Below are 13,327 nucleotides of genomic sequence, written 5' to 3' on the forward strand. Positions count from 1 at the left end.
CAATTCAAATCCTTGTCTTTGACCGCTTGCCTCCTTGGTCAAATGACTTGCATGTGAGGGGAGCGCCATTTAGTCAAAGGTCCTAGCCTTCTAAGCCCAAGCAAGCATAGGAGACAGAGGCACCCGGTTACCCCAGTCAGGACAATCTCATATTGGCATGATATGGAGAAAATATTGGAGTACTGGGGAAGAGGGAGCACAGGCTAAAGAGGGAGGGAGAGAGGGAGGAACAGAGAAAGAGCAGGGCTTTGGAGAGGGAGAAAGAGAGATCAGGCCACAGTAGTGTGGAAAAGGGGAGAGTGATACAGTGTTCACTGGCCGTGATAATTCATGGGAATGTGAGTGGGGGCACCATGAGACAAACTTCCCATGGTGCTGGCTCATTTCAGTGAAAAAAAATCTTCACTGTCCAATAAACTGGGTTCGTATCCAGTCTATTTTTTTAGATAACCATAATGAATATGTATGAGATGTATACACACTATGAGATGTATACACACACTATGCCCCCACCCCCACCCAAATGGAACTATGCCTATGGATTTGGTTCAAACTGAGAAAAGATAAATCTCTGTAGAATATAAATTGAATACTTATTTGCTTTGCAATATAATGTAGTATAATGTGATCCGTGATTGACTCATTTCAGAAATTACATGACAATATTCTCAGAGGTTTGAGATAAGAAAATTATGGACATAAAAATAGAGATCAAACAAGGCCAACATTTAATAGAGGATTTAGAAATGCAAACATGTTATTGTACAATAATCCAATTAGGGCTGGCTTATAGGGGCACTCAAAGCTTCCACCAAAAACCTGCCTCACCAGTTCACCTCTTCTAGTGGCAATAACTTGTTGATTCCCTCCCCCCCCCCCCAATCACCCCCATTAGCTGCCTGCAGCAAGGCACAGACTGATGCCAAACAAAGCTTGAATACAAGTGGATTTTAACAGTCTGATTTATTTCCTATCAGCAAGAAAGACATTAAGGCAGCAAAAGTTTTGAACCATCCTATATGGGCTGCTTCTTCACTATTTAAATATGAAAAGACTGTACTAAAGCAACCTTTCTAGAATGTCTCATTCCCTCCAGAGTTGTACCTGGGGGGGGGGGGGGGGGGCAAGGGGAGTGGTTGCTCTCTCAAATGGAGTTTTCAAAAAGACAGTGCCTATGTGAATGCACCTTAACCCTTGCACATGGTGGCATGCTTGCTGCTAAGCCTCCCCAGTCCCAACCGCTACCTTCCCCTCTCTGCCACTGCCTTCTGACATCCATGACTGCAATCAAAACTAGAACCGCAAGCCTTCCCTTCACTCCATGATTCATGCCAACAGGGTTGGGGGGCTTGAGGCTGGAATGGGGACCCTTGTAGCTACACCACTGTGTCACTCACTTACTGTCTTGCTCACTGGCACCTCCCAAGCCACTGTCTTCTGGAGTCTGTGAGCTTCCCTTCCCTTCTATTCACTCCCTGATTCGTGCCGCTGCCTCTCCGATTTGGCTGGAAACAAAATGAAGCCCCACATGGAGCCATAGCCCTCAGCACACTGCTGGCTCTCCAATTCCCTTTCCTCCTCCTCCTCCCCACACTCTGATACAGGAAGTTATATCATGGGTGGTGGGGGACAGGTGATACTCAGTCTTCCAATTTCCTAAGGTCTTCCTGCAATATTTCACATTCTGTTTCATGTGTTTCAGCAACCTTCAAATAGTTTTGTGTCATCTGCAAATTTAATCATTTCGCTCGTCATTCCGATTTCCATATCATTTATAAACATGTTAAATAGCACCGGTCCCAGTGCTGATCTCTGTGACACTCCACTGTTCACCCTCCTCCATTGAAAGAAATAACCATTTAACCCTACCCTCTGTTTTCTGTCCAATAACCAATACCTAATCCACACCAGAACCTTGCCTCCTATCCCATGACTCTTCAATTTTCTCAGGATTATCTCTTGAGGAACTTTATCAAAAGGTTTCTGAAAATCTAGATACACTACATCAACTGGCAGACCTTTATACACATGTTTATTCTCACCTTCAAAGAAATTAAGCAAATTGGTGAGGCAAGACTTCCCGTGCCTGAACCCATGATGTCTCTGTCCCATTAAACCATTATTTTGCTCGTCACTAACGTCAGGCTTACTGGTCTGTAATTTCTTTGTACCCTTTAAAAAAATCGGTGTCACATTGGCCATCCTCCAATCTTCAGGTACTATGAATGATTTTAATGACAGGTCACATATTACTAACAGCAGATCAGCAATTTCATGCTTGATTTCTTTGAATACCCTTGGAGGTATGCCATCCAGTCCAGGTGATTTACTACTCTTTAATTTGTTAATTTGGCTCAGATCATCTTCCAAGATCACCGAGATTTCTTTCAGTTCCTTGCATCATCACCCTTGAAAACCATTTCTGGTACAGACAGATCTCTTACATCTTCTTCCGTAAAGACCGAGGGAAAGAATTCATTCAGTTTCTCCGCTATGGCCGTGTCCTCTCTGAATGCCCTTTTTTCTCCTTCATGATCTAACAGTCCCACAGATTCCCTCACAGGCTTTCTGCTTCTGATGTACCTGAAAAAATTATTACTGTGAGTTTTAGCTTCTGAAGCAAATTTCTCTTCTTATTCTCTTTTAGCCTTCTTTATTAATGCTTTGCATCTGACTAGCTAGTGCTTATGTTGCTTCTTATTTTCTTCATTTGAGTCCTTTGTCCTTCAAAGAACAGAAATTATTTTGGCTATAATAGCCTCTTTCACTTCACCTTTTAACCAAGCTGGCTGTCGTTTCCTCTTCTTTTCACCTTTGGAAATACTTGGAATGCAAGATGGTATTTTTGAATAACGTCCATGCCTGATGTAGTAGCCTTTGCAGATGATCCTTTTAGCTTCTTTTTTTTTCACCATTATCCTCATCTTATTATAGTAGCCCTTTCAAAAATTAAAAGCAGCTACATCAGATTTCCTTTATGGGTTCATATCAGATAGTAGCTCAAACTTGATCATGTTATGATCACTGTTTCCCAGGGAACCCAACACCGCTACTTCTTGCACTATGCCCTTCATGCCACCAAGGACTAGATCCAAAATGGCAACCCCTTTTTCGGTTTCTGGATCAGTTGCTCCAGGAAACAGTTGTTTATTACATCTAGAAATTTTATCCCCCTGACCACCCCTGATCTAACATTTATCCAGTCAATTTTGGGGTAATTGAAATCACCAATACAAAATAATTCTTCTACAGATTTAATATCCATATCCACGAGTATACACGTGTTATTCAATGAAAATGTAGTGGAGAAAAAAGACCTCAGTATATATCAGAAACACCTCTGTTTGAAATATAAATATTCATAAACACAGAGGGTTCTTTAATCATCAGTCAGAAAAAAACTCCACTTCTTTCATCACTTTTCACAAAACCACAAGCTCACCTCTGAAAAATACAGAATAATGTGGGACAATGAGTTGCTGATAATTATAAAGTAGTACTTATCTTCAATGTGGGCTCCTTGCTCCACTTTCTTAATGCTATTCAAGTAGGACCTCCAGAATCCCAATAGGGGTTCGCTGTTTCACCTTCATTAGGCTGCTTCAGATGAAAACATTTTTTTACATACAATCCATCCAAGAATCACAAACTTGCAACTTGTGACCATAGTCTCCACTGGCTCTAATAAGATGGCAGCTGGTTTTCAGAAAACACCAAGGTTTAAACCCTCTACGCTCAAGACCTGATATAAGGACGTCATCACGTGCTCATTATACACCCTCACAAAAACGCTTTCTATTCAATGGAGACATTTAGTCCTTTTGGTATAACAGTCTGTAGTATAAATATCCATCTTTGTTCACGCTGACAAAGTATTCTTCGCACATCACCCCTTCTCTCCGTGACTCTTATTTGTTCCAATACAATGCACCTCAATTCTGAAAAAACGTGTTCTCTAAAAAATGCAACACTAAAGGTTCATGTGTTTTCTGCACCTGTATACAATGTCTATGCTCTATAAGATGTGTCTTCAAGGCACGAGAAGTTTGTCCAACATAGTATAGTTTGCACGAGCACATCAGAAAATATATAACATACTCAGACACACAGGTCGTTTGTACTGTAAAAAGGTATGTTTTGCCAGAGTGAATATCCATGAATTGATTAGAATCCCACATCACTGAACATGTCGAACATGATGACCCTGTCCTTTCATTGTTACAACATCACATTGCCATGTCTCAGCTAAACACAGCATATCATTCTTGAATAGCATTAAGAAAGTGGAACAACGAGAAAGGAGCCCACATCGAAGATAAGTACTACGTTATAATTATCAGCAACTCATTGGTGATATTGAATTCTACAGATTCCATTTATTACAGTGGTAATTGAAATCACCCATTATTATAGTGTTGACCAATTTGCCAGCTTTCCTAATTTCTGTAAACATTTCTTCATCTGTCTGTTCGTTCCACCTGGCAGATGTAGTACATCCCTACAAGAATACTCTTTCCCTTCACACATAGAATTTCTATCCATAATGATTCCACATTGCTATTTGTTTTATGTGGAATGTTTATTTTATTTGACTCAATTCTCTCTTTAACATATAGTGCAACCCCCTTCCAATTTGATCTTTTTTATCATTGCAATACAATTTGTACCCTGATAACACAGTATCCCATTGGTTGTCCTCTTTCCACCAATTCTCTGTCATGCCTATTATATCTACCTTATCATTTAGTGCTATATACTCTAACTCTCCCATCTTATTTTTTAGGCTTCTAGCATTTATATACAGGCACTTCAAATTGTGTTTTTTTCCTTGGATCTACAAGTTGCTTAGAAATTGATGGAGATAATGTGCATTCTTTATCCTGCTCTTTCATTAAGCACACCTGGCTTAGTTTCAGCATTGTTGAAACCTCTCTACTGGGATTCCCTGTTTCAATAGTATCCATCAAGGATACTCCATACTGAACTATGCACTCCTGGGAGGCTGTCGGCTTCCCACCATTCTAGTTTAAAAGCTGCTGTACCTTTTTGAAAGTTAGTGCCTACAGCCTGGTTCATCCCAGTTAAGGTGGAACTCATCCTTTCTGAACAGTCTCCTCCTTTCCCAGAATGTTGCCTAGCTCCAAACAAACCTAAATACCCCATCCCTGAACCATTGTCTCAACCAAGCATTGAGACTTCGGAGCTCTGCCTGCCTTTTGGGTCCAGCAAATCGAACATGAAGTATTTCTGAAAATGCGGCAGCTTGTGAGAATGGCTCCAAGGGCCCCTTTGAGAAGGAAAATACATTTTTGAAGATCGGAAACGGAGGAGGAGAAGACAGTGGTGGAGAGAAGGGAAGAGATGCCTATTTATTTATTTATTGCATTTGTATCCAACATTTTCCCACCTTTTTGCAGGCTCAATGTGGCTTACAATACATCATGAATGGTGGAAATATATACGAAAATAGGCATTTAGTATTGCAGAAGAATCTTGGGTAACATGATAATGAGAAAACATGATAGTAATATAATATAACAAGCAGATATTATAAGACAGTTCTGACTGTATGTGGAGGAGTGGTGTATGTTCACACTTGTTGATCTTTGTGGTATACCTTATTAAAGTGATGGGTCTTCAGTAGTTTGCGGAAGTTAGTTAGATCGTAAATCATTTTTAAGTTGCGAGGCAGTTCATTCCATAACTGTGTGCTCAAGTAGGTAAAGTTTAACGCATGCATTAGTTTGTATTTTAGACCTTTGCAGTTGGGGAAGTGCAGATTTAGGAATGTGCAGAATGATTTTTTAGCATTCCTGGGTGGTAGGTCTATCAGGTCTGACATGTAGGTTGGTGTGTCTCCGTGAATGATTTTGTGAACTAAGGAGCATATTTTGAACGTGATGCGTTCTTTAAGTGGGAGCCAGTGTAACCTTTCTCATAGGGGTTTTGCACTTTCGTATTTTGTTTTGCCGAATATGAGTCTAGCTGTAGTGTTCTGGGCTGTCTGAAGTTTCTTGATTATTTGCTCTTTGCAACCGCCGTAAAGTGTGTTGCAGTAGTCTAGGTGACTGAGCACCATTGATTGTACCAGGTTACGGAAAACTGTCCTTGGGAAGAAGGGTCTTACTCTTTTTAATTTCCACATTGAGTGGAACATCAATGTGGGGCCATGGGGACCCCTGGAGTTTGGGGCCCAGGGAAGCTGCCCTGTTTGCCCCCTCCCCCCCTCCCCCCCCCCCCCCCCCCCCCCAACGTCGGCCCTGATTCTATCACAATTGTACTGGGGAAAGACTGAGGAAAAGAAAGTTTAAAGGGTGAGAAAACTAGTCAAAAGGAAAAATGGGAGGGGAGGGCGAGGCAATCAGAATACCCAGAAAGGAGCATAAATCATTTGAATATTGAGCTCATAACTGATACTTTATACTAGGTTTTCTGCATTTAGTTCTCAGAGCTCAGCTTTGTTTATGTAACTTCATTTTTTCTCTCTGTTATAAGAGGCATAATACAAAACTTGTAAGTTGGTTAAAGTTTCTTAAGTAGCTTCAGTAAAAAAGGTATCAGCATATATATTTGCTTTATATTTATTAACCTGTATCTCTGTGTTTTCAAGAGGGAGTAACATGCAACTCAGTAAAATATCAAAACAATTATCACAGGCTTAACCCCCCCCCCCCCCAACTGTTCTGTCACATTGTGTGTATGTATATATATGTATATATACATACATGCACTGTGAATATATATGTATATATCTATACATATAGCAGTGCTAAATGTATGGATTAAGTTAAATAAAACTCCTGCATTTAAGTTAATCCAGTTACTGTGCTGGTTGAATATTGATCCCTATGTCCCCTATGTCCACAATAAATAATAAAATAGTTCATCTTTACATAAGATTATCTGGAATGCCTTTCAAAATTCTTCATTTCCTTGTACATTTTTTACATTCTGCTGTCTAAAAAATACAATGACGGTGGGAGTTTGTTTCACTACAGTTTCAATACAAAGAGCAATATTAAAAGTATTAAAACCACATTTAAGAGTGAGAAACAGAACAATGTTGATTGTACAAATCTTCACAAGTTTTGTCATAGCAAATTCAAATTAGCTCCATTTCCAACATGGAGCTAATTTGAATCATATCAAGATATGACAAAACAATTTCCAACATAAGCTAAAGAGAGCCCACTTCTGTCCAGTCACAGTAGCTGAGATGATTTGAATATTACTGGATGAAGAATCAAACAGTTTCTGTTGTATGAAGTGAATTTGAAAGCAAAGTAAAAGGACCTCTAAGTCCTCCAATGCAGGAAAATGACTTAAACATGCAAAGCAATTAATAAAATATTGATATACATAACTCCAAAGACAGATACTGTATGTTGATACACTTTCAGGCTTATTTTCGAAAGAGAAGGGCGCTCATCTTCCAACACAAATCGGGAGATGGGCGTCCTTCTCTCAGGGTCGCCCAAATCGGCATAATCAAAAGCCGATTTTGGGCATTCTCAACTGCTTTCCGTCGCAGGGATGACCAAAGTTCACGGGGGCATGTCGGCAGCGTAGCAAAGGTGAGACTGGGGCATACCTAACACATGGGTGTCCTCGGCCAATAATGGAAAAAAGAAGGGCGTCCCTGACGAGCACTTGGCCGACTTTACTTGGTCCATTTTTTCTTGTGACCAAGCCTCAAAAAGGTGCCTGAACTGACCAGATGACCACCGGAGGGAATCGGGGATTACCTCCCCTTACTCCCCCAGTGGTCACCAACCCCCTCCCACCCTAAAAAAAAACTTAAAACTTTTTTTTGCCAGCCTCAAATGTTATACCCAGCTCAATGACAGTAGTATGCAGGTCCCTGGAGTAGTTTTAGTGGGTGCAGTGCACTTCAGGCAGGCGGACCCAGGTCCACCCCCCCTACCTGTTACACTTGTGATGGTAAATGTGAGCCCTTCAAAACCCACCAGAAGCCCACTGTACCCACATGTAGGTGCCCCCTTCACCCATTATGGCTATAGTAGTGGTGTACAGTTGTGGGGAGTGGGTTTTTTTTTTTGGGGGGGGGGTGGGGGGCTCAGCACCCAAGGTAAGGGAGCTATGCACCTGAGAGCAATTTGTGAAGTCCACTGCAGTGCCCCCTAGGGTACCCAGTTGGTGTCCTGGCATATGAGGGGGACCAGTGCACTACAAATGCTGGCTCCTCCCACAACCAAATGGCTTAGATTTGGTAGTTTCTGAGGTGGGAGTCCTCGGTTTCCATTATCGCTGAAAATCGGGGACGACCATCTCTAGGGATGACCATCTCTAAGGTCGACCTACATGTTGAGATTTGGTCGTCCCCGACCGTATTATCGAAACAAAAGATGGACGCCCATCTTGTTTCGATAATACGGGTTTCCCCACCCCTTCGAGGGGACGTCTTGTGAGGATGTCCTCAGGAAAACTTGTGCGCCCCATTCAATTATGCCCCTCCACATCTATTAATTTATTTTTATAGCATTTATTGAATTCTTTGGATTTATCTGTTATAATAAATACACATCTTTATCTTAGCTACTCTTACTTATTTTTTGCTACCCGTCTGCTGTTTGGCTATTCCTGTTTGCATTGATAGAGCATTATGTAGGCAAAGAATTCAGCAAGAGCTTTTAAAACGCATTCTTAATGCAAAAAAGATCTCAATTGCTAATTCTTTGCATGATCCATTAACAGAAAAATATTTCAACAGTAATAATAACTGCACACTTCGTTTCCATGTACTTTCATGCCAGTTAATATTGGTGTAGTCTGATACGGGTGCCCTCAGGAATATGGTAAGGGCAGATAACATTGGCTGAGCTACATTACAATGCTAGTGAAAAGTGTGGTGGTGGTGGGGGGGGGGGAGAGGGGTTGAGAAGGAAGGTAACAGAAGGTCCAGGAAGGTGGTGATTGGATAACTGGAAGGGAGAAGGGGATTGAGCGTGGGAGCTATGATTGTGGAAAACTGTCAGGCTTCAGTTATTGTGGGGAGGCTAAAAGGAGGGGAGGGAGCTGAAAGGAATTATTAGAGTATTGTGCTTTATTCTGAGGAGTTGTTGAGGTTAGCAGGGAGTGTCGGTGATTTTGATATTACTGCTTTACCTTTGCTGGTGTGGGTCTCAGGTGGTAGTTGTGCTGGTGGGTGATACTTGGGGCCTTTGCAGCTGTAGGGTCCAGCCAAATAGTGCGGGATCAACTATTTCCTGCTGGGGCCTGAAGTGCTGAGGAGTCTATTTTGGTTGGGTTGCAAGCAGCCAAGGCACTGTTCAGATTGGTTCTCATGACAGTTCGGGCTGTGCATCTTACGAGTCGGTTGATAGCGTCATCAGTAATTGTGCTGTGTGGGCCCAGCATGCTTTGCAGCTGTGCATCTGGGGCCTGCTTATTTACTTGTGCTGTTTTCTTTCTGTTTTGTGGATAAGTGTGCATTTTGAGGATTTTGTTTTTAAGACAATTTTGGGGCATTTATATAAAAAAACTGAATTTGGGGAGAATTTTGTTAGATCAGTTGGGGGGGGGGGGGGTAAGAATTTTGTTTGCTTGTGTTGTGAGCAGGTGTGACATGGCCCCTAGTAAGGTTGTTCAAGGGGGTGAGAGTAGAATAACAGGACAGGGAAAAGGAAAAAAGGAGAAAGTGGGTCCTAGCCTCTCCCAGACTATTGCTGGGTCCAGTCGGTCAAAAAAAGGGAGGGAGTGCTTCTAAAGGTGGGCAGGGAGGACAGAAAGAGAATTTTAGTCAGCAGGTCTTGTGGTCCACAGTGGGGCACTCTGCCCATGGGTGACATGTTGGGCAGAGGGTACTCCTCAGCCGATCAGTTGAGACTGCAGATGTGGAGCCCTCAGCTCATGGTGCTACTTTAGATGCTGTCCCTGGTTTAATTCATGGTGAATTGGATCCAGATGCCTTGGGTTATTTGAGGAGGGGTGGGGGGAATTGGGTGGGATCGTCAGCTTGTCTGGGAGAGGGTGTGATTTGCCCAGGGAAGACAAGGGTAAGTAGTCTTTTTTAGGTAGACACCTGAAAGATAAACATTTGTGCCAGTTGCGCCATGTTGCTAAAAGGTTTGATGTTGAAAAGAAGATGAGGAAGATTACTCCTGAGGATCCTATGGGGGTACAGGAGTCATCAGATTCTTGGGACTCTTCTGCAGAATCCTCCCCAGCTTCAGAGGTGAGGGTTGAGTGTGTGTAAGGATCAGCAGATATCCTGCACAGGTGTCTCGTAATAGGCACATGTTGTGTGAAATTGCAACATTGGACTGCCAGATTTCTCAAAGGTTGCATCAGATGATCCTGCAGGGGAAGTATATTAATCTATTCTCCTTGTTAGCTAGGGAGCAGGAGGGAGGTGACAAGAAGGAGGAGGATGGAAAAGAGGAAGGTAAGAAAAAAAAAGAGCAGATGCCCAAAACTATATTTAATTGGATGCTGGCTTTCATATCTATGTGAGTGCTTTAGAAGTGGCTTATTGCATTATTCTGACCTATTCTGCAGACCCATAGAATGTATGGTGGGTGGGCATAGTTCAATTATGATGAGCAGTTTAGGAAGGGTCTAGCAAAAGATAGGTCAGAGGCTTCGGGTTTCCAGGATGTGGATCTTTGGCTTTCCGAGAACATAAGAATAGCCATATTGGGTCAGACAAACGGTCCATCTAACCCAGTATCCTGTTTCCAACAGTGGCCAATTTAGGTTAAAAAGTACTTGGTAGATACCTAAATAGTAGCAACATTCCATGCTACCAATCCCTGGCAAGCAGTAACTTCCCTATGTCTATCTCAGTAGAAGACTATGGGCTTTTACATCTAAAATAACAAAGGTGCCAAATACAGCAGCTCTATAGAAGACCCTTAAAACTCTCAAGACCTATTGTACTGCTTCAGATTATACAAGTAACTTTTTTTTCCCTCTGCCCAATCCTTGGCAAAACATTTTGAAGACAAAATTCTCACTCTTCATTGTTCTACATATTCTCATCTCTCTTCTGCTGTAAAGTAATCATTTTCTTCCAAATTTCCCCATTCACAGCCATCAGCCCCTTCTGGAATTATTCCATGTAGCACCTTTTCAGCATTTACTTTACTACTACTACTTATCATTTCTAGAGCGCTACAATGCATACGCAGTGCTGTACACCATACACACCATCCTCGACAGATCTTACTAGACTTATTGCTAATATACACATTACTATTGCCCCATTAGATCCTCTTCCTTCATCATTTATCAGAAAGTTCCTATCAACTTTTCTTCCATATTTTCAGCTTATGCTAAATTCCTCCCTTACCTCAGGACAGGTTCCACTTGATCAGAAAACTGCCTGTATACAATCCAGTGCTATCTCTTTATGATCGTTCAAATCAGAGATGAATTGCAAATCTTCCTTTCTTAGCTAAGATTACGGAAAGCATAGTGGATTTACGGTTATCAGATTTCATTTAAAAAACAAAAGTTCTCCATCTCAATCAAACTGGCTTTCATAATAACCATAGTACAGAAACAGCCCTTCTAGGAATCACTACAGTTATTTGTGCACATTTAGATAAATCTATATCTGTCCTTCTCCTCTCTATAGATCTTTCTGTAGCATTCGATCTTATAGATCAGTCAGTTCTCCTCAACTGTCTCCATGATATAGGGGTGAATAATACAGTGCTTGATTGGTTTTCTTCATATTTAGATAATAGTATATAGTCCATTGCAATACTACAACTTCTAATCCTTTTTCACTTGTATCTGTGGTACCACAGAGTTCCATCCTCTCTCCAATGCTCTTTAACATTTTTTGATGCCCCTTCTTACTTTAGTTCAAGGTCTCGGCTTATGTTTGCCTATGCTGATGATATCCAAATCCTTTACCCTCTGTATTCTCTTGAACTTCAGGAAACAGCTAATATCAATGTTAAATTCCAACGTATTACATTTTGGTTTCACACTAATAGGCTTGTCATAAATCCTAACAAGTCTAAAATAATTATATTTTCTGATAAGGACCAAATTACCCCTCAAACAGTTGTTACAGTTTGACATTTCAGCTGCTTTTGATGTATTTGATCATGAGCAGCTGTTGATTACGCATAGTATGGTTTGCATGGGCAGGTTCTAAATTGGTTTGGAAAGTTCTTGCAAAAGAGAACATATAGCATCAAGAAAGGTGCAAATCTATCTTTAGAATGGAGGGCTCCCCGCTTCCACCATCTCTATTTAATTGTTATTTGAGTAAGATGGGTTATATGCTATCAAAGCTTAGTGTCACGGTCTTCTCATATGATGATGATATTTTTTGCTATTCACTGCTTTAAATAAATTTGATGATTCAATGGGATTCTTGAAGAAGTTAATTACTATGACAGAGAATGGGGCTACAGAATTGTTGTTGTTGTTGAATAGGTTGAAGACAAAGCTAGTCTGGTTCGGAGCTTATGATTTATTACCAACAAAATACCTATTGCTAGATTCAGGGGAGGAATTATGGATCGAGGATCATTCCAAAATTCTTGTAGTACTGCTTGATTCGAGTTTGTCCTTCAAATTACAGCTGAGAGTGCTTATGAAAATTTAAGGACCATACGTTCAATGTTAAATTCTTGCAGTTTCAGAAGTGTGGCATAGGCCATCCTTTTGCCATATTTAGACTACTGTAATTCATTATATAGAAGTCTTTCAAGTAATTTTGTTAGAAATTGCAATTTTTGCAAAATATGGCAGCAAGATTGATATTTGGATAGGGTAAATATGAGAGGGCTATTCCATTATTGTATAATTTACATTGGCTTGGGGTTACTTCCAAGATTAAATATAAGATAGCCTATCTAATATATGTTGCTTTATGGAGATAGCTCTAAATGATTAGTTTGCTATATTTAACATCTTTATGTATAACTAGGAAGGAACAATATTTAAAGCTTAATTATCCATCTGTCAGAAAAATGCAAAGAAAATTTTATTTGGAGTCCTCTTTCTTATATCAGGGAGTAAAAATTTGGAATAGCTTACCATTGCATATTAGGTCAATTCAATCATATACATTGTTTCAGAGATCTCTGAAAACCTATTTATCTACAGATGTGGAACAATAGATGAGGTGACAAAGGATATTAATATATTGGCCTTGATTAATTTTTGTGATTAACTTGTTGTAACTCCTCTGGACTACAAGATCCTATTCTTAACTGTAATCTGTTTATAATCTTAACTAGCCGTTAAGCCTGTAAAAACGGGCGAGTATTGCAGCCCTCCTCTCTCCCCTGGCCACACCCCGTCCACCAATCCTCCCCCCATATCCAGCAACCCTCCTCTCTGG

Source organism: Microcaecilia unicolor, chromosome 1 (assembly GCF_901765095.1).
Source record: "Microcaecilia unicolor chromosome 1, aMicUni1.1, whole genome shotgun sequence".
In the NCBI taxonomy this organism is placed as follows: Eukaryota; Metazoa; Chordata; class Amphibia; order Gymnophiona; family Siphonopidae; genus Microcaecilia; species Microcaecilia unicolor.